Genomic DNA, 20712 nt, shown 5'->3' on the forward strand with positions numbered 1-20712 from the left:
GCAAGTTTGATGCGGACCGACAATATTTGTAATGACTGTTTTAAGTCTCTTGACCAATACCTTCATGAGTATTTTATAATCGGTATTTGTAAGGCTAATTGGCCTGTACGCCCCAACCGATAAAAGCGCCTTGTGGTCATCTGTTTTCGGTATTAAAACCATGTGTCCACTTCTGAATGGAGGTGGCAGTCGTTTATATTTATGTGCCTCAGAGTATACATGCTCCAACACTTGAGCAAGCCCAGGTGCAATTGCCTTATAAAAGGCGGCTCCTAAGCCATCGGGACCCGGTGATTTGCCTGCAGGAAGTTCTTCGATCGCGTGTTCTATTTCTTGGACGCTTATCGGTTTCTTGAAACTGGCTTTTACGTCGTCATCAACGCGCGGCATAAAATTCATGAAATTTGCTTCAAATTCAGCTCCCACGTGGATTGGGATGCCGAACAACTTGCGGTAGTGTTCGGTAAAGGCCTGTTCAATCATATTCGAGTCGGAAGTAACCTCATCCCGATAATTAATCTATCTTATTTCATTTTTCCTTGCGTACCTCTTTTCATCGGCAATGGCGCGTTTGTTCGGCGTTCCATCAACCCATAGTCTTTCCGCCCGTGCCCGAATAACTGCTGCTCTATATTTTTCCGTGTCAATGGCTTCCGTCGCGCTTTTAGCTCTTCTGATTTCATCACTAGATTTTCCAGGTTTCGCAATGTCCATAAAAGTCAGAAAATTTAGTTCCTTCTGGAGCTCATTTTCTTTCATTTTTTCATTGCGTCTTCTAACAACTTCTTTAATTGAACTACTTCAATTGCAACCATTTTCACGCGAACCTTAAAGTCTTCCCATACTTCTGCCCAAGGTACACTCTCATTACTCAACATGTTTTTAATTTCGCGCTTTACATCGTTTATAAATTAGTCATCACTTAGGTGTTTTTTGTTAAATTTCCAAAGTGCCCAATCGAACCGCGGCTTTTTTGGCTTGGCACCGAGTGCAAACCACACTATACTGTGATCGCTAAAGGACACCGGCTTCACGACATAGTTATCGCATAGAGGCACAAGATCTAACGAGATGTAAGCTCTATCAAGTCGTGCCTGGCTATCTCGTTGATAGTGTGTAAATTGCGGCTGCAAAGTACTGGCCAAAAGGCGACCAACGTCTTCTATGTTGTAGTCATTTACTAAGGTGTTCAATATCACTGCACTAATGTCCTGCGGGAATTTACGTTTAGCACGATCTTCTGCATGACACACACAATTAATGTCACCAAGAAAGATGATGTACTTGTCACAACGAAGGTACTCTTCTAGATTCGAGAAAAAACCACATCTCTCATTGATATCATTTGGCGCATACACACATATAATCATCCATTGGGATCCATTAAAAGAAAAATCAAGAACAATAAAACGCCCACTTTCGCTCACAGTAACCATATCTTCATTTATACCAATACCCCTTCGAACCAAGACAGCGCATCCACCAGACGTGCCGACAGCGTGACATGTGCATATGTTATAATATGTTCTGAAAGGTGTTACCATTTTGTTTGTTTGCTCCTCGCTTTCAACTTTCGTCTCTTGTATAGCTATAATATCGAGTTCATTTTCAACGCATAGTCTGCTGAGCTGGTACTGCCTCCGTCTTGAAGCGAGGCCGCGTACATTAATAGTAGCAACTCGTATTCTCCTCTTCAAATCCATTGTTAATAGGCGGGAAAGGTAGGCATAAAAGAAAAACGTATATAATCACACGCAGCACTTCTAGGTCTACTTATAGTTTCGTCTACAAGTGCTAACGGACAGAGCAGCTATTTCGCGACACATTGAAGTGCAGTCCATAAAATACCTTGCTTGAGCAGCAGCTGACCTCCCCGACCCTTCGGTAGCGTTGGGCTGTCGCAAGCTCGGTCTGAGTGTCTTTGCAGGCACAAGTCCCTACGGCTACTTTGGCGTCGGCGCCGCCGTTCTTTTGTCCGGCGGGATATTCGGCGTCGGCCGTAATGACGGCCGGCGCGTTACCACCGACTTTGGCGGCGGTTCCTCGCTGTTCGGTTTGCCAGTTTTCCCGCCGTCGCTTGTTGATTCTTCGTGTGTTCGCTTCCCGACCGCCACAATAGCATTGGTAACGTCCATCGCTGCGTCGTCAGCTGATGCCATAGTCGAAACGGCAGGCGTTTCTTTGGCCGCGATGTCTTGCTTATGAACGTCGACGGCCAAGCCCTTGCTCACAGGTCGCGTAGGCGTTCCTGGCACACCCACTGCTCCGGCAGTCGTTTGCCCCTGCGGTTTCGGTGGTTGTGTCGCTGTGACTTTCGCCTCGTTGGCGCTCCCGGCAGAGGCTTCCTCGGCATCCACTTCGTTCATAAGCAGTTCAGCGCTTTCATCTGCAGCCGTCGGCCCCGTCACGTTTGCGTATGTCCTCACGCACTGCGACTCGTCATGGCCATGACGGCGACAACGTGCGCAGCGAGGGACGCGGCAGTCGCGCCGGATGTGCCCTGTGTTGCGGCAACGAAGGGACAGCGGTGCTCTTCCAGGAATCACCACGAGAGCTTCCTCACCGGCTATCCGTAACAGATGAGGCACGTCGTCCGCCCCCAAGCCCTTGCTCGGCATCAGGGGGACCAGGCGCGTTGAACATTTATCCTGAAGGCCGTGCACCCGCCACCGCTCTCTTGCCACATCCGTGACTCGGCCGTAAGGCACCAGGGCTTCACGAATGTCCTCGTCCGGCACGTTGTGTAACATCCAGTGCACCTTGAGGTGCATTGCTTGATTTCCAGGGTCGACGACAATGCATGGTCCATCCTTCACCTTCAAGTCCTTTGCCCGCAGCAGTTCTTTCACTCCTTCACTACTTTTGAAAGTCACGGCCCAAACATGACTCATTCGATACGCCCCTAGGGCGACAACGTCAGACAGCAACTTCATGCTCGACAGCATGTCACGGAAGTTTTCCGCCTTTCGCATATCAGCATGCAAAAATAAAGTATTCGTAACAAGTCGCCCTGTTGGTAATTGAGGCAGTAGCACCTGATAATCAGGATCCTCTTTAACAAAAAACCTAAAACCTCGGCCCTGCTGGGCCGCTCCGACGGAGCTCATGACAGCCACGTCCGTACACTACAGTGGCCGGAAGTGGAATCAGACGACCACTACACCACGGGAACGGAGCACGGAGAGGTATGTTTCTCTCCCTCTTTTCTTCTGCGTATTCGCGACCGCAAAGAAAACAAAAGTGTAATGCACTGTTCCTGCCCGGGATCGAACCGGGGGCCTTGCGCGTGTGAAGCGCACGTGATAACCACTACACCACGGGAACTTTTTTTTCTTTATTGCCAGTCCTCGACATATCACAAATCAAATTCCTAAATGATATAAACAAAGACCAAAGAAGCAAAAAGGAATGAATACACAAACGGAACAAAGAACAGTAATATTTACATTCGTTGCCGTCCGCTACTGTGGCACGAAGTTGTCGGATTAAAATTCCTTTAGTGCTGTCAGGGGTTCAACCCTCGACAGCCACTCAGGAACAGGCTGTTGCCACTTCTGCACTTCGACATACCGTTGCATGCATTCACAGAAGTATAGACGCGCCGGTCGGGCATCCGGGCCACAATGAGAAGCCGCAATTCTTGCGCGCCATAAAGAGTGGAGGCCCGTAAGCATGATCAGGTCGTGCGGGAAACCTTCGTCGTCACATACTGGCAGAAACCTGATTCCGTGGGGATCTATAGGTAGCTCCTTTTTTTAGAGTCCTTTGTAACACGTCCCAGAAAAAGACCCCTTCCCAACAGTGGATGAAGACATGATCTATGCTTTCTGTTTTTTTACATATAAGGCAGTGGGTTCCCCATGACATGTAGAACCCACGTTGTTCAAGAAAGATTTTAACAGGTAGAGTACCGGTGTGTAATTTAAAGAAGAACGATTTAGTGGCTGGTTGAACTGGCATCTTCTTCACCCTTTTCAATACATCTAGGCCTGGGCCTCCACTGTACGGGGCGCTGTACATGGGTACCAGCAAAACATTGTCACATAAATCACGATATAACTTTTTCCGTTTTACACTCCACAAATATGCACTAGACAAATGAACACGCAAAAAGGAAACACTCTGAATTATTTCCCTAAAGAAACCACGAACTGGTCCTGGCGTTGTTCCGGTGCCTACAACGAATTCGGGAAGTAATCTTGACAACCTCATTTGGATAACGGTGCGTAGAAATGGGTCATTTGTGTCTCGAAAAAAGAAGAACCTGTTTACTAGTTGATGCAAGAAGAGGTGCGCCAACCCCAGACCACCATCCTTCACGCGCCGGAAGAGATTATCTCGGCTACATCGCTCCCAGCTCGATGCCCACTCGAAAACAGCGAACACGCGGTGCAGTTCCTGCACATTAATCCAAGAGCACTGTAGGACCTGCATTACGTACCAGATCTTTGTTACGAGAAACATGTTGCACGCTGTTGCTTTCGCGAACATTGACAGGTGACCGGCGTTCCATCGGTCGGCTTTTTCTTTCATTTCTTTTGTCCGCTCCTTCCAGTACTCGCTACTGTCCTTGTAGGCATCAAGGGGTGCGCCAAGGTACTTAACTGGCGTCGTGACCCAGGTGACGTTCGAAAAGTGGTCTGGTGTGGACGCCCATCCCCCGTGCCAAAAGCCCAAACATTTCTGCCAGTTCACGAAGCTATTAGTGGCATTACCAAACTGTCTGACGATACTCACAGCGTTCAATACACTTTGCGTATCTTTACAATATACAGCCACATCGTCAGCATATGCCAATAACTTCACCTCTGCTGCATGGAGGCAAAATCCCTTAATGTATTCATTTTCAATGATGGCCTGACACAGCGTTTCTATGTAAACACAAAACAGGAGTGGGCTGAGTGGACAACCCTGGCGAACGGAGCGCTTCACGTTAATGGGGGCCCCCAGCCTTTGATTAATTATAAGTCTCGTATAGCAACTCCAGTACGCCATGGTCACCCCCTCAGTGATTATGTGGCCAAAATTAACATGTTCAAGGATGGTGAGCAATATCTCGTGAGAAACGCAATCAAACGCTTTCTCCAAGTCAAGCTGGAGGATCGCAACTGCATCACACATGGCATCACAACATTCCAGCACACACTTCAACTTATGAATGTTAGTGAAGATGGTTCTTCCGCGAATGCCACACGTCTGGTGTGGGCCGACTACTTCCTTAATGACTGACTGCATACGCCGTGCCAGCACATTCATCAGTATTTTGTAGTCGCAGTTAGTAAGCGCTATGGGTCTATAGGAGGAAAGTTGCTTGAGCTTCTCGGTCTCTTTTGTTTTAGGTATTAGTACTGTATGGGACTGGCCGAAGGATGGTGGAAATATTTTCATTTCGTATGCTTCATTGAAAACTGCGGTCAAGATAGGAGCTAGGTGGCTTTTGAACGATTTGTACCAAGCGGCGCAAAGACCGTCTGGACCTGGTGACTTGCCAGGGTTCAGGTCTTCGATGGCCTTTATCACTTCCTGTTCAGTTATCCGTCCTTCCAACGTTTCTTTAACGTCACTCGACAGCTGTGGCATTCGCTGCAAAAATAAGTGCTTGAATCTTTGCATGTTGACGGGCCTGAATGCGAAAAGCTTTTGGAAATGTTCAAAGAAGGAACACCCTATATTCTTCATATCAGTTACTACCACCCCGTTATATTCGATGGCCTCAATCTGTTTGCGTCTGGAGTGCTTTTTTTTCTAATCCCAGTGCTCTTTTCGAAGGCATTTCCCCGCATGCTAGTCTTTCTGCTCTCGCACGCACGAGCGCGCCTCGATGACGCTCTTCATACAAAACCTCGAGCTTTTTCTTAATATCACGCATATCTTCATGATAAGCGCCGGGTTGCATGCATTCGAGCGTCACAAATTTTTCCACTAATGTTCTTAAATCCCTTTCCCTTGCCTTCTCTTCATATCGTAGTACGCTACTTCTTTCAATTGCCTTGATTTTAATAGTTTGTTTCAACAGCTCCCATTCCTCGCCCAATTTCATAGAACTGTCTTTTCCAAAAGAATTCAGAGCATTCACTACCGTTTCGTTAAAAGTATGATCCCGTAGAAGCTCAGCATTCATTTTCCACAGTTCCCAGACGAATTCTTTTCGTTCTTTTTTGCGGCCCACCCTGCATTTTATCAGGCAGTGGTCAAAAAAGATACGGCAGTAACTGCATAGCACTGGCATTTTTCTACTAAATGATATGATAGATAGATACGGTCTAATCGTGCCTGACTTATTCCCTGGATGTGGGTGTACCTCACTTCTCGGTCAGCCCCGAAACACTGAGCGATATCCTCTAATTCAAATTCGCGTATGATCTGCGCCATGATATCGCTGCTTTTGTCGTAAATTACGCGTCGCGTAGACCTATCTTCGATGTTCAATACACAATTGAAGTCCCCAACACAGGCTATCATTTTGTGCACAGAGAAGTGGTGCTTCAAGTTCAAAAAGAAATTTACCCTTTCTTGCACCGTATTAGGCGCATAAATGCACAACACGCGCCATTGGACATCGCAATAGCTGAAATCACAAACGACAAGTCGACCGGAAGAGCATGAGAAGTAACCGTCTATAACCAGGCCTGGAAGCTTCCACACGAACAACACACACCCCGCCGAAGTCCCCAAGGCGTGGCTCACTACCGTATAGTAGTTGTACGTGAACCTTTGCACCATGCACCCGGTCTCCTCCTCGCCGTCTACCTGGGTTTCTTGCACTGCTAAAACGTCGAGGTCGTGGTCCACTAGCAGTCTATACACCTGACTCTGTTTCCTTTTGGCGGCCAGACCTCGAACGTTTACCGTGCCGAGGCTAAGCGACGGGTTGGTAGCCATTACTGATTTAAACGGGAGGGGAGAAGGCCCGGAGCATGGTGCTCACCTTAACGTCTAGCTGACCGCTAGACGCCTCCGTGGCCATCCGGTGGCCGTCGTCCGGGTTCGTCTTTTGTCGGCTTCTGGGTGAGCCTACGATCAGCCTCCAGGTTAGGCTTAGGCTTGAGGGTGAAGCGCCTGCCGGGTAGCGTCTTAGCGGGCGGCGCCTCGGAGTCACCGCTGGCCTTTCCGTCGACTTTCTCCTCCTGCTGCAGGGACCTCTTCACCGGTGCCGAGACGCTTTCGACGCGGGCGCTAGCAGGGGTCGCGTTGTCGTTCTCCGCTGCCTCCGAAGTATCAGTAGCCGGCTGGCTGCTCCCATTTTCTTTCTGGGCCAACCTGACGCTGATTAGTGCGGTTTCTGGGTCGTCGGGAGGAGGGACATTATTCGGTCCTCCTTTAGTCGGCGTCGTCGTCCTGCTCGCTTCTGCCACCTCATTGCCGCTTCCAGCTCCCTTGGCCGCTTCCTCGGCCTCGGTCACGTCCATCATGTGGTCTGATGTCAACGGCTCACTCTCCGCCGACCCCGCGGCTACTGCGTATGAACGTACACAGTCCGTGTCGTTGTGTCCGAAAAGCCTGCACCGGGAGCAACGAGGAACCTTACATTCTCGACGAACGTGACCAGAGCCCCGGCAGCGCAGGCACTACATGGGGCGACCTGGGGCTACGACCAGCGCAAGCTCGCCGGCGACGCGGATCTGGTGGGGCAGGTCGTCGACTTTCAGTCCAGCGTTCAGCTGCAGCAGCACAGCTCGGGTCGTCGAGCCCTTGTTGGAAACGCCATCCACTCGCCAGCGCTCCCGGGTTACTTCCGTGACTTTGGCAAAGCAAGCCAGCGCAGTCTTTACATCTTCATCATCCACACCATGAAGAAGCCAGTGAAGACGAAGCTTCACCTGCTGTTCTTTAGGGTCGATGACCAGGCAGCGACGCCCCTTGACCTGAAGCTCCTTCAGTGCAGCCAGCATTTGGGCCGCCTCGGCTGTCTTCATCGTCACCGCCCATACGTTGTTGATTTGGTACGCTCCAAGGGCGACGACGCCAGAGAGCATACCAACAGCTTGAAGCGCGTCCCGAAAATCCTCTACGCGAAACGGGCGAACACGAGTGTCGCCGTGCAAAAAAAACTGTGTTTAACACGATGCGTCCTATAGGTAGCCGAGGCAAAACAATCTGGAAATCCTTATCTTCCCCCGTCGAAAGCCTGTTGCCGCGGCTAACAGCCGCATATGCCGCTCCATTGCAGCCCATGATTCCGCGATCCGTTTAGCTCGGGAGCAGGAAGCAGAATGTCACCACGGGAACGGAGCACGGAGAGGTATATTGCTCTCCCTCTTTTCTTCTCCGTATTCGCGATAGCAAAGAAAACAAAAGTGTAATGCACTGTTCCCGCCCGGGATCGAACCGGGGGCCTCGCGCGTGCGAAGCGCACGTGACTACCACTACACCACGGGAACTTTTTTTTTCTTTATTACCGGTTTCGCAACAACAATACAGTTACAACACACGAAAAGTCAAGACGGGGTTACAATACAATTTGTCAACACATTGAGCGAAAAGCCATCGGTCGTGTTCTGACTGACGTTGTCACTTAAATTTCCCTTAGTGTGAGTAAGGGTTCTACCCTGGCTACCCAGGAAAAAGACCCCCATTCTTTTGTTTTTTCCACTTCTACTAACCGAGCAATGCTCTCTCGAAAGTACAGCGTTGCTGGTCTTGCATCCGGTTCACAGTAGAAGCCGGCCATTCTTGAGCGCCATATACTGTGCAGGCCTGTCAGCATGATTAGATCGAAAGGTACTCCTTCTTCGTTGTCTATCGCTAGGTACCTAATTCCATACGTGTCTAGTGGGAATTATTTTTTGATTGTCCTCTGCAACACATCCCAGAAGAACACCGCTTCCCAACAGTGAAGGAAAACGTTGTCGATCGTTTCCGGCTTTTTGCAAATAATGCAGTGAGACCCCCATTGCATATAAAACCCACGCTCCTCTAAGAAGGAACTTACAGGGAGAGTTCCGGTATGCAGTTTGAAAAAGAAAGTTTTTGCACTTGGTGCTGCTTGCATTCTTTTAACCGTTTGAGTACGTTATGACGCAGGCCTGCACTGTATATCACCCTGTACAACGGTATTGGCAACACTATATCTCATAAGCATTTATACAGTTTCCTCTCTTTAACAGAATATAAGTAATCATTAAAAAAACGCACACTCAAAATTCGCACACTCGCTACCACTTCCCGAAAATAACCTTGTGCCGTCCCCGTCAGGACTTGCGTGCTAGTAACATATTCCGGTAGCAGTCGCCCTAATGTGGCCTGGCACACCGTTTGCAGAAATGGGTCGCTGACTTCGCGAAAAAAGGAAAATCTATTAACTAATTGTTTGAGAAAAAGGTGCCAGTCCAAGTCCCCCACACTTTACACTCCTGAACAAATTTGTGCGACTGCACCTTTCCCACGTAGAACCCCACACAAAGGTCGCAAAAACCCTATGCAGTTTCAGCACATTTACCCTAGAACAGTGAATCACTTGTAACACATAGCATACTTTAGCCACAAAGAACATCTTACACACGGTTGCCCTCGCAAACATGAAGAGATAATTCGCCCTCCAAGCATTCGCCTTTTCGCGTAAGAGTTCTGCTTGTTGCTGCCAGTAATCATTACTGTTTTTGTAGGACTCAAGCGGCACACCAAGGTACTTCACAGGCGTTTTCTGCCATACAACATTGGCAAAAATGCCCGGGGTGAACGGCCACACGCCGTGCCAAAAGCCCAGACACTTTCCCCAGTTTACTCGGCTTCCTGTAACGTCGCTGAAAAATTTAACACTTCGAATGGTTTCTTCAGTGCCTTCGTAGTCAATAAAACATACCGTCACATCATCGGCATATGCGAGAAGTTTTACCTCTGAAGATTGTAAACGAAAACCACGGATAGAATTATTTTCAATTATTGACAAACATAAGGTTTCAATATATATACAAAACAAAAGTGGACTGATGGGACAGCCTTGACGCACGGAACGCTGCACTTTAATGGGGGCCACCAATTCTTTGTTAATAATTAGTCTCGTAGAGCAGTTCCGATACGCCAGAGCTACACCATCCGTGACGATGGATCCGACATTAATGTGTTCCAACATTGCAAACACTATAGTATGCGCTACGCAATCAAATGCCTACTCCAGATCCAACTGAAGTATGGCCACACACGCTTCAAGGGAGTCACAACATTGAAGAACTGAGCGCATCTTGTGAACATTCGTCGCTATAGTGCGACCCTTAATTCCACACGTTTGGTGTGGGCCGACTATGTCTTTAACAACCGACTGAAGTCTAGCTGCTAAGACTTTCATTAGTATCTTATAGTCTACATTTGTGAGTGCTATTGGTCTGTACGATGTTACACTTTTCAACTTATCTACATCCTCTGTCTTCGGAATTAACACCGTGTGTGATTGACCGAAAGATGGCGGTAACGCCTTACCATCGTACGCTTCGTTAAAAATTGCTACAAGTACTGCTGACAATTCCTTTTTAAACCGCTTGTACCACACAGCGCAAAGCCCATCAGGGCCCGGTGACTTGCCAGGATTCAAATTGTCAATTGCGCGTTCCACTTCAAAAACAGTTATCGGCGTTTCTAATGCAACCTTTCTTTCTTCAGTCAGTTGAGGCATTCTTTTCAAGAAGTTCGTCTTAAACCGTTGTAGGTCCACATGCCTAAATGCGAACAGATTTTCGTAGTGTTCAAAAAACGCACGTGCGATACTATCATTATCTGTAACTTCGTTACAACCCACCTCAATCACGTCCATATGATTACGTCGAGCGTGCGATTTTTCCAGTCCGAGCACTTTTTTGTGGGCGTCTCCCCTATCGCAAAAGATTCGGCTCAAGCACGAACTATCGCTCCGCGATAGCGTTCCTCATCATGCAGTTCAAGCTTCTGTTTAATATTCCATATGTCGCTTTTGTATGCTCCCGGTTATTGGCACTCCAGTTCTGTCAGCTTTTCCAAGATTATTCGCAGTTCCTTCTCTTTCTTTTTTGTTTCATGCATTATTGCGACGGAACGATCGATAGCTTTCATTTTATTGCACTGTTTAAACTCTTCCCATCGATCTTTTAATTCACCCTCGCCGCTCATTAGAATTTTTTTGATGCAGTCCGATACATATTCTCCGAAACTTTCGTCAGTAGTTAAGTTTGAATTCATTTTCCACAGCTCCCAAGAGAAGCTGCCGCGTTTTTTCTTCCTTCCTATGTCACATTTAACGAGACAATGATCAGTGAAGGAAATAGGATATACACTGTAACTATTACACATTGGTATTGCTTGAAGCGACAAGTAAATACGATCTAAGCGCGCATTGCTGTTTCCTTGAAAGTGCGTGAAACGCACATCTCGCGTCCCTATCATACATTCCGCCACTTCCGCTAATTCGCATTCAGTAATTATCTCGTTCAAAACATTCCTACTTTTATCGCTCCTTAATCCTCTATTAGACCGATCTCGGGCACTGAGAACGCAATTAAAATCACCAAACAGCACCATCTGCTTTTCAGAAGATATATACTGTTTTAACATGGAAAAAACAAAGCCCGTTCCTCCAACGCATTTTGTGCATAAATACATACCACCCGCCATTCAATTCCATGCAAAGCAAAATCACAGAAATATAATCTACCAGATGGACATGAATAAAAACCTTGCACCGTTATACCGGGTAATTTTCTAACAAACAGCACGCAGCCCGCCGACGTCCCTAAGGCGTGGCTCACTACCGCGTAGTACCGCGGCGTAAACCGCTGCACCATGCTGCGGGTCTCTTCATCACCATCTACTTTTGTCTCTTGCACGGCTAACACGTCAAGGTCATAGTCCACCAGCAGCCTACACACTTGGCTCTGCTTTCGCTTGGCGGCCAGACCTCGAACGTTTAGCGTGGCCAATCTAAGCGACGGGCTGGGAGCCATGATTATAGGTCTAGTGAAAAGATTTGGCCCGGAGCATGGTGTTTACCTTTAGCGCCTAGCACACAGCTAGACGCCCCCGGAGCCGCCCGGCGGACCGGTACCACTGGAGAGCGGTGGCGGCTTCTTCTTGGACTCCTTGTCTGCGTTAGCGGTGTTCGGTCGTGGCTTGTAGCTGCTGCGCCTGCCTGTTGGCGTCTTCGAAGGCTTCCCCACTTCCTTGGTTCGCTGCACTGCTGTCTGCAGCCTTCTCAAGAGGCCGTTTGACTGGGGCTCCGAGATTGCTGCTCATAGGGTCGTTCTTCAGCGACTGGTCCTCAGCTGTCGTCATTTGCTCGCTAGCTTCCGTTAGGCTGCTCTTGCTTTCTTCCTTGGTCTTTTCTGCTGACTATTTTGCCGCTCCTTCCGTAGAGTTTTCTCTGTCCGGTCGTGTCCCCGCGCCCGCATCAGGTGCAAGCACACCGCCTACAGCACATGGGGTTCCCTCGTCTCCTGCCCCTTTCGCCGCGTCTTCGGCCTCGGCCGCATCCATTACCAACCTTGTTGTGTTGTTGCCTTCGGCTGGCCCAGTAACACAGGCGTATGTACGTACGCACTGGTCCTCGGCGTGTCCAAACCGACGGCATTGCGAGCACCGGAAATCTTGCAGTCTCGTCGTACATGACCAGTGCCTTGACAGCGCAAGCACTGCATTGGCCTGCCAGGAACGACGACTAGGGCCAGCTCACCGGCGACCCTAATTTGGTGCGGGAGATCTTCCACCTTCACGCCGCTGTTGAGTTGAGCAAGACGGACCGGGTAGTCGTCCCCTTGTCGTTGATACCCTGAACGCGCCATCGTTCTCGGGTGACTTACCCGCCGTGGTTGCTCAGTGGCTATGGTGTTGGGCTGCTGAGCACGAGGTCGCGGGATCGAATCCCGGCCACGGCGGCCGCATTTCGATGGGGGCGAAATGCGAAAACACCCGTGTGCTCAGATTTAGGTGCACGTTAAAGAACCCCAGGTGGTCAAAATTTCCGGAGTCCTCCACTACGGCGTGCCTCATAATCAGAAAGTGGTTTTGGCACGTAAAACCCCAAATATTATTATTATTCTCGGGTGACTTGTACGGCTTTACCGAAAGCCGCCAACGCCGTTCTTACATCCTCATCGGCCAACACGTATTAACCAATGAAGACGCAGCCGGAGCTGAAGAGCTATATTGTTCTCCCTCTTTTCTTCAGCGTATTCGCGATAGCAAAGAAAACAAAAGTGTAATGCACTGTTCCCGCCCGGGATCGAACCGGGGGCCTTGCGGGTGTGAAGCGCATGTGACGACCACTACACAACGGGAACGGAGCTGAAGAGGTATATTTCTCTCCGTCTTTTCTTCTGCGTATTCGCGATAGCAAAGAAAACAAAAGTGTAATGCACTGTTCCCGCCCGGGATCGAACCAGGGGCCTTGCGGGTGTGAAGCGCATGTGACGACCACTACACAACGGGAACGGAGCTGAAGAGGTATATTTCTCTCCGTCTTTTCTTCTGCGTATTCGCGATAGCAAAGAAAACAAAAGTGTACTGCACTGTTCCCGTCCGGGATCGAACCGGGGGCCTTGCGGGTGTGAAGCGCATGTGACGACCACTACACAAAGGGAACGGAACTGAAGAGGTATATTTCTCTCCGTCTTTTCTTCTGCGTATTCGCGATAGCAAAGAAAACAAAAGTGTACTGCACTGTTCCCGTCCGGGATCGAACCGGGGGCCTTGCGGGTGTGAAGCGCATGTGACGACCACTACACAACAGGAACGGAGCTGAAGAGGTATATTTCTCTCCCTCTTTTCTTCTGCGTATTCGCGATAGCAAAGAAAACAAAAGTGTAATGCACTGTTCCCGTCCGGGATCGAACCGGGGGCCTTGCGGGTGTGAAGCGCATGTGACGACCACTACACAACGGGAACGGAGCTGAAGAGGTATATTTCTCTCCCTCTTTTCTTCTGCGTATTCGCGATAGCAAAGAAAACAAAAGTGTACTGCACTGTTCCCGTCCGGGATCGAACCGGGGGCCTTGCGGGTGTGAAGCGCATGTGACGACCACTACACAAAGGGAACGGAACTGAAGAGGTATATTTCTCTCCGTCTTTTCTTCTGCGTATTCGCGATAGCAAAGAAAACAAAAGTGTACTGCACTGTTCCCGTCCGGGATCGAACCGGGGGCCTTGCGGGTGTGAAGCGCATGTGACGACCACTACACAACAGGAACGGAGCTGAAGAGGTATATTTCTCTCCCTCTTTTCTTCTGCGTATTCGCGATAGCAAAGAAAACAAAAGTGTAATGCACTGTTCCCGTCCGGGATCGAACCGGGGGCCTTGCGGGTGTGAAGCGCATGTGACGATCACTACACAACGGGAACGGAGCTGAAGAGGTATATTTCTCTCCGTCTTTTCTTCTGCGTATTCGCGATAGCAAGGAAAACAAAAGTGTAATGCACTGTTCCCGCCCGGGATCGAACCGGGGGCCTTGCGGGTGTGAAGCGCATGTGACGACCACTACACAATAGGAACGGAGCTGAAGAGGTATATTTCTCTCCCTCTTTTCTTGTGCGTATTCGCGATAGCAAAGAAAACAAAAGTGTAATGCACTGTTCCCGCCCGGGATCGAACCGGGGGCCTTTCGGGTGTGAAGCGCATGTGACGACCACTACACAACAGGAACGGAGCTGAAGAGGTATATTTCTCTCCCTCTTTTCTTCTGCGTATTCGCGATAGCAAAGAAAACAAAAGTGTAATGCACTGTTCCCGCCCGGGATCGAACCGGGGGCCTTGCGGGCGTGAAGCGCATGTGACGACCACTACACAATAGGAACGGAGCTGAAGAGGTATATTTCTCTCCCTCTTTTCTTCTGCGTATTCGCGATAGCAAAGAAAACAAAAGTATAATGCACTGTTCCCGCCCGGGATCGAACCGGGGGCCTTGCGGGTGTGAAGCGCATGTGACGACCACTACACAACAGGAACGGAGCTGAAGAGCTATATTTCTCTCCCTCTTTTCTTCTGCGTATTCGCGATAGCAAGGAGAACAAAAGTGTAATGCACTGTTCCCGTCCGGGATCGAACCGGGCGCCTTGCGGGTGTGAAGCGCATGTGACGACCACTACACAACAGGAACGGAACTGAAGAGGTATATTTCTCTCCCTCTTTTCTTCTGCGTATTCGCGATAGCAAAGAAAACAAAAGTGTAATGCACTGTTCCAGCCCGGGATCGAACCGGGGGCCTTGCGGGTGTGAAGCGCATGTGACGACCACTACACAACGGGAACGGAGCTGAAAAGGTATATTTCTCTCCCTCTTTTCTTCTGCGTATTCGCGATAGCAAAGAAAACAAAAGTTTAATGCACTGTTCCCGACCGGGATCGAACCGGGGGCCTTGCGGGTGTGAAGCGCATGTGACGACCACTACACAACGGAAACAGTTTTTTTTAATAACTTTTATTCAGAAAAGGCATGTACATACATAAAACCCAAGTCGGTCTGCTTGACCAGCGTGGTTAATTAAAAATTTTTCATTCGTACCAACTCATCAAGTACCGAAATCCAATCTGGTGGCTCGGTTAAAGTACGATATACCTCGCGCGTGTAGGTTATGCTCTCTATAAAGCTTTCTCTGGCTGGCTTTGCTTTGGGGTCTGCGTGCCTGACTCCCATTCTTGTGATCCAAAGGCTATGTAGCCCCAGTATCATGATCGTGTCATAGGCGAAGCTGTTTTCATTCTGTACTGACAGATATCGAATTCCGTGTGGTGTTATCGATAACTCTTTCTTCAGGGTTCGTTGCAAAACATCCCAAAAAAAAAGGACTGGATCCAAACAATCAATGAACGTGTGTTCCATTGTTTCTGGTTTCCTGCACAAGAGGCAGTTTGTTGTCCATGGTACAAATATTCCATTTTCATCGAGCCATGTTTTTACAGGAAGTGTGTTGGTGTGTAATTTGAAAAAGAATGTTTTAGCAGCTCCTCTAACAGTCATTTTTCGAACTCTTTTTAATACATCTTGCCCTGGGCCTGCAATGTTTGGCGATCTGTATAATGGTACTGGCATGATTACATCGATTAAATCTTTATATAGTTTCTTTCTCGATACAAGGCTTCTATCGTGTTTTAAGTATCCTAAGCTACGTGACTGATTCCCTGAAGTAACCTTCTACACCACAGTCGATGGCAGCCGCACTAGGCACAACAAATTCGGGAAATACATTCTTAAGGCACATTTGCATCATCGCTCTCAAAAACGGGTCTCTCGTGTCCCGCAGGAACATAAAACGCGACACAATTTGTCGGATGAACAGATGAGAAAGGCCGAGGCCTCCGTCTTTCACTGGGCGAAACAGATTAGTGCGGCTGATTCTCTCCCAACTGGAGCCCCAAATAAAAACCGCAAATATTCGGTGTTCTGCACGTTGACACGTGACATTGACAAAAACTGCAACACATACCACACTTTGGCAATCAAAAAAACATTGCACGCACTGGCCCTAGCAAACATCGATAATTCGCGGCCTTGCCACCCTCCAACTTTTTCCTTCACCCTTGGCGTCAGGTCATCCCAGTAATCCGCAGTTTGTTTACATTGCTCGAGAGGCACGCCTAAATACGTAGAAGGACTTCTTGCCCACGTGATGGTCGCAAATCTTTCTGGTTTAAAGTCCCATATTCCGTGACAGAAACCGACACTTTTTTCCCAGTTTATCGCGGAACCTGTCGGTTTGCAAAAATCTTTGGTGACGCTTATGGCTTCTTCTATGCCATTGCTATCAGTGCAAAAGATTCCTACATCATCAGTGTAGGCAAGGATTTTCACATGATGCGTCTGAAACCTTAAACCATGTACTTTTTCATTAATAATAAGACTGAGGCAGAAGGGTTCAAGATAAAGAGCGAAAAGCAGCGATGACAACGCACATCCTTGTTTTATAGATGACCGGACGTCAATACTCTGGGTGAGGTTCTTGTTAACTATGATGCGTACAGTACAATCATTATAAGCCATGTTTAAACCTAATAACACTTTGCCATTATTGACATGTTCAAGCACAGAGAAAAGAACATCGTGTGTGACACGGTCGAAAGCCTTGGCGAGATCGGGTTGTAACATAGCAACTCGTCCCGAGATGGCATCACAACATTCTAGAACACTGCGGGCTACATGCACATTTGTACATATCGAACGTCTTTTTATTCCACATGTCTGGTGCGGTCCAACGAGAAGCATAACGCTTTGCAAATGTTTAGCTAAAATTGTGGTATAGATCTTATAGTCCACATTTGTAAGAGTTATTGGGCGATAGGCCCCTACTGATAACAGTCTAGTTGGATCATCGGTTTTCGGTATCAAAACAATATGGGCAGCGCGGAAGGAAGGCGGTAACCCTTTTTCCTCATAGGCTTTGCTAATAACGTTATGCAAAATTGGGCTGATTTCTTCAATGAATATTTTGTAAAAGGCTGCTCCTATTCCGTCCGGCAAAGGTGTTTTTCCTGGGGTTAATTCTTTTCTGGCACTTTTCACTTCCTCTATACTTATTGGTTGTTCTAATCGCGTCTTACATTCTTCATCGAGCTTAGGCATTAGATTAATAAACTGGGTTCTCAGCCCAGTTCTATCGCCTTTTTTATTCGCAAATAATTCGCTGTAATGTTCGACAAATGCCTGCTCAATTTTACTCCTGTCTGATGTCTGTTCGTTACGGTAGTTGATCTGTCGTATTTCGTTTTGAGCGGTGTAATTTCTTTCGTCACACATCGCTCGCTTATTGTTCGTTTCACCAAACCATATCTTTTCCGCTCGCGCCCTTATCACTGCTGCTCTGTATTTTTCGGTTGCACTTACTTCTAGTTGGCTTTTCACTTCGCGAATTGCTTTTATATACATGCCGGAATTGCCGCTTTCCATACATATAAGAAAATCGAGTTGGCACTGGAGTTCTTTTTCATTACACTTTTGCTTTTGACTAATACTGGTTCCCCTTTCAATCGCAATAATCTTGACGTCGTTCTTAAAGTTTTCCCACTCAGCTGCCCACCCATGTGGCCCTTTGGATGTCATTTGTTTAAGTCTTTTTGTTACACACTCCATAAATTTTTCATCTTGCAAAAGTTTCACGTTGAACTTCCACAAAGCCCAATTAAAACGACTTTTTCTAAGGTTGGTTCCTAGTGTAGTCATGACAAGGCTATGATCGCTGAAAGACACATGTTTCACTTCGTAGTGGCCACAATGTCTTGCAAGGTCAACTGTGACATAGATTCTATCCAGCCTAGCACAGCTTCCGCGCTGGTAATGGGTATAGATAGGACTACTTCCTCTTAACAATAAATAACCGAGGTCTTCTAAATAATATTCCTGGAACAGTGAAACAAGCACTCGCGAACTTCTATCTCGTACAGGGGTGTTCTTTCGCTCGATCTTCTGCCAAACATACACAATTAAAATCACCAAGCACAATTAAGTATTTATCACTTTTTAAAAATTGTTCTAAGTCTTCAAACAAGACAACACGCTCATAATCGATGTTTGGCGCATATATACAGACAACACGCCATTGCCTTGCGCAGTACGAAAAGTCAACAACAAGCAACCGTCCCGCCTCTGACGCAACTACTTTTTCATCTTCAATGCCCACGTTGTTCCTTATATAAACTGCACAACCACCAGAAGTGCCTATCGCATCGCTAACACAAACATTGGAGTGCCTTCGAAAAGTTCCCACCATTCGATCCGTCTGCTCCTCACTTTCTATCTTTGTTTCTTGCACGGCTTACGTATAAGTTATTTTCCAGAAAAAGTCGGTTAAGTTGATTTTGCCTTTTCTTAGTCGCCAATCCCCGTACATTCAAAGTGGCAACACGTAAGGGAAGAGCTAGTTTTTGTCCTTAATTTGTGAAGAGCACTCGTATCGGGCAGTGTTTACCCCAGAAGTCAAGGATGCAGGGGAGTCTTCACTCAGTTGTGGCACTAGTGGGTCAGGATGAACTCGCTGACCGTCGCCTGCTTCCTCAACCGAAGTTCGGTAGCTGGACGGGACAGCATCGTCTAGGCGGCGTCGCTTATTCGGTGCCATCTTGCTCACTCACCAAGGGGAAGCGGATCCCCGCATTTATTTCGGCGGTTTATCCCCCAGGTGTCTATCAGGAGGAATGTTTGGTTTCGGCTTTAACGACGTCCGTCTCGTGAACGCCGTTTTCAAAGGCGGCCCCCCGCCACCTGCACCACCCAGATGGTCCGGTTCGCCGACACTGTCGCTGTGCATGCGCTTTGCCGGCGCCTCTACAACACCTTCCATTGTTTGACACTGCCCTGTCGGTGTTTCATTTGGCGACGTCACCATAGCTTCACTAGAAGATTTCGCTTGATGAAATTTTCCATTCATTTTGTTGTGCGCGTCGTCACTGTTTGCACCGGCCAGATTTTTTTCACACGTTATTGTTTCAATAGCTGGCTCACGTTGTTGTACCGCTGCCGGATGCGTTTCCACAGGTTTTTGCTCCTTCGTCACCGTGGCAGCTGCTTCTTCAGCTTCAGCCTCGTCAATGATATTATCCAATATGTCAGCGTCCTTTCTGTGGCCCATTATATTTGCGTTCGTGGGCACGCACTCGCTTTCGTCATGGCCGAAGCGTCGGCACCGTGAGCATCGCGGGATCCGGCAGTCGCGGCGGATATGCCCTTTACCCTGGCAGCGCAAGCAAAGTGGCGCCTTGCCTGGAATAGCTACGAGAGCAGGCTCCCCAGCGACACGTACTTGATATGGAATATCTTCAGTCGTGACCCCGGCCTTCAGCTCGAGGTTCAGGACGCGCGTTGTCGTACCTTTTTCAGAAATGCCAAGGACACGCCAGCGCTCCTTTGTCGTTTCCATAACCTCGCCGTATGGCTCAAAGGCCACACGTATGTCGTCGTTCGTCACATTAGGGAGGACCCAGTGGATTTTCACTCGGACATCTTGGTTGTTTGGGTCTATTACCAGACATTTCCTGCCTTTCCCAGTAATATTCCCCGCAGTCAACAACTTCTTCATGCTTTCATGGCTCTTGAACGCAACAGCCCACACATGATTAATCTGAAATGCTCCTAAGGCGTCAACCTCAGGCAGCAGTTCCAAACGTCCAAGGGCATCCCGGTAGTCTTCAACTCTGTACGGCCTTGTTTGTAGGTCACCGTGCAAAAAAAAGTGTATTCAAAACAATACGACCTTTTGTAAAATGAGGCAGGAGCACTTGGTAGTCCTGGCTGTCTTCCATGCCGTCCCTGTTTCCGCGGCTAAACTGGGCCGCTAACACAGCCCCGTTGGAGCACATGAAAAAGACGTCCGTAGGCTTTCGCGGCCGGAAGTGTAATCCACACCAAGGGAACAGAGCACGGAGAGGTATATTTCTCTCCCTCTTTTCTTCTCCGTATTCGCGATCGCAAAAAAGAAACAAACGTGTAATGCACTGTTCCCGCCCGGGATCGAACCGGGGGCCTTGCGCGTGTGAAGCGCACGTGATAACCACGACACCACGGGAACGGAGCAAGGAGACCGCTATTTCTCTCCCTCTTTTCTTTTGGGTATTCGCGATCGCAAAGAAAACAAACGCTTAATGCATTGTTGCCGCCAGGTATCGAAACGGGAAGCTTGCACGTGTGGAGCGCACGTCATAACCACTACACCACGAGAACTTTTTTTTTATTGCCTGCTATTAGAGTTGTCGGACGATCCCACCGCTGTCAACCAGATGTCGGAGTCGTCGGAGGATCTCACCGCTGCCACCATCTGAAGGAGTTGAAGG

The 20712-nt window shown here is 48.3% G+C and overlaps 5 non-coding genes across 5 annotated transcripts; all 5 read right to left on the reverse strand.

Moving 5' to 3' along the window:
- Positions 1 to 3251: 3251 nt before the first annotated feature.
- TRNAV-CAC (transfer RNA valine (anticodon CAC)) lies at positions 3252 to 3324 on the reverse strand. The gene has a single exon. It is a non-coding gene; the product is annotated as a tRNA-Val (tRNA).
- Positions 3325 to 8308: 4984 nt separating this feature from the next.
- TRNAA-CGC (transfer RNA alanine (anticodon CGC)) lies at positions 8309 to 8381 on the reverse strand. The gene has a single exon. It is a non-coding gene; the product is annotated as a tRNA-Ala (tRNA).
- Positions 8382 to 13168: 4787 nt separating this feature from the next.
- TRNAV-CAC (transfer RNA valine (anticodon CAC)) lies at positions 13169 to 13241 on the reverse strand. Its single transcript has one exon. It is a non-coding gene; the product is annotated as a tRNA-Val (tRNA).
- Positions 13242 to 13319: 78 nt separating this feature from the next.
- TRNAV-CAC (transfer RNA valine (anticodon CAC)) lies at positions 13320 to 13392 on the reverse strand. The gene has a single exon. It is a non-coding gene; the product is annotated as a tRNA-Val (tRNA).
- A 6985-nt stretch (positions 13393 to 20377) lies between these two features.
- Positions 20378 to 20450, reverse strand: TRNAV-CAC (transfer RNA valine (anticodon CAC)). Its single transcript has one exon. It is a non-coding gene; the product is annotated as a tRNA-Val (tRNA).
- Between the last annotated feature and the right edge of the window lie 262 nt (positions 20451 to 20712).

Source organism: Dermacentor variabilis, unplaced genomic scaffold (genome assembly GCF_050947875.1).
Source record: "Dermacentor variabilis isolate Ectoservices unplaced genomic scaffold, ASM5094787v1 scaffold_13, whole genome shotgun sequence".
NCBI classification, from domain to species: domain Eukaryota; kingdom Metazoa; phylum Arthropoda; class Arachnida; order Ixodida; family Ixodidae; genus Dermacentor; species Dermacentor variabilis.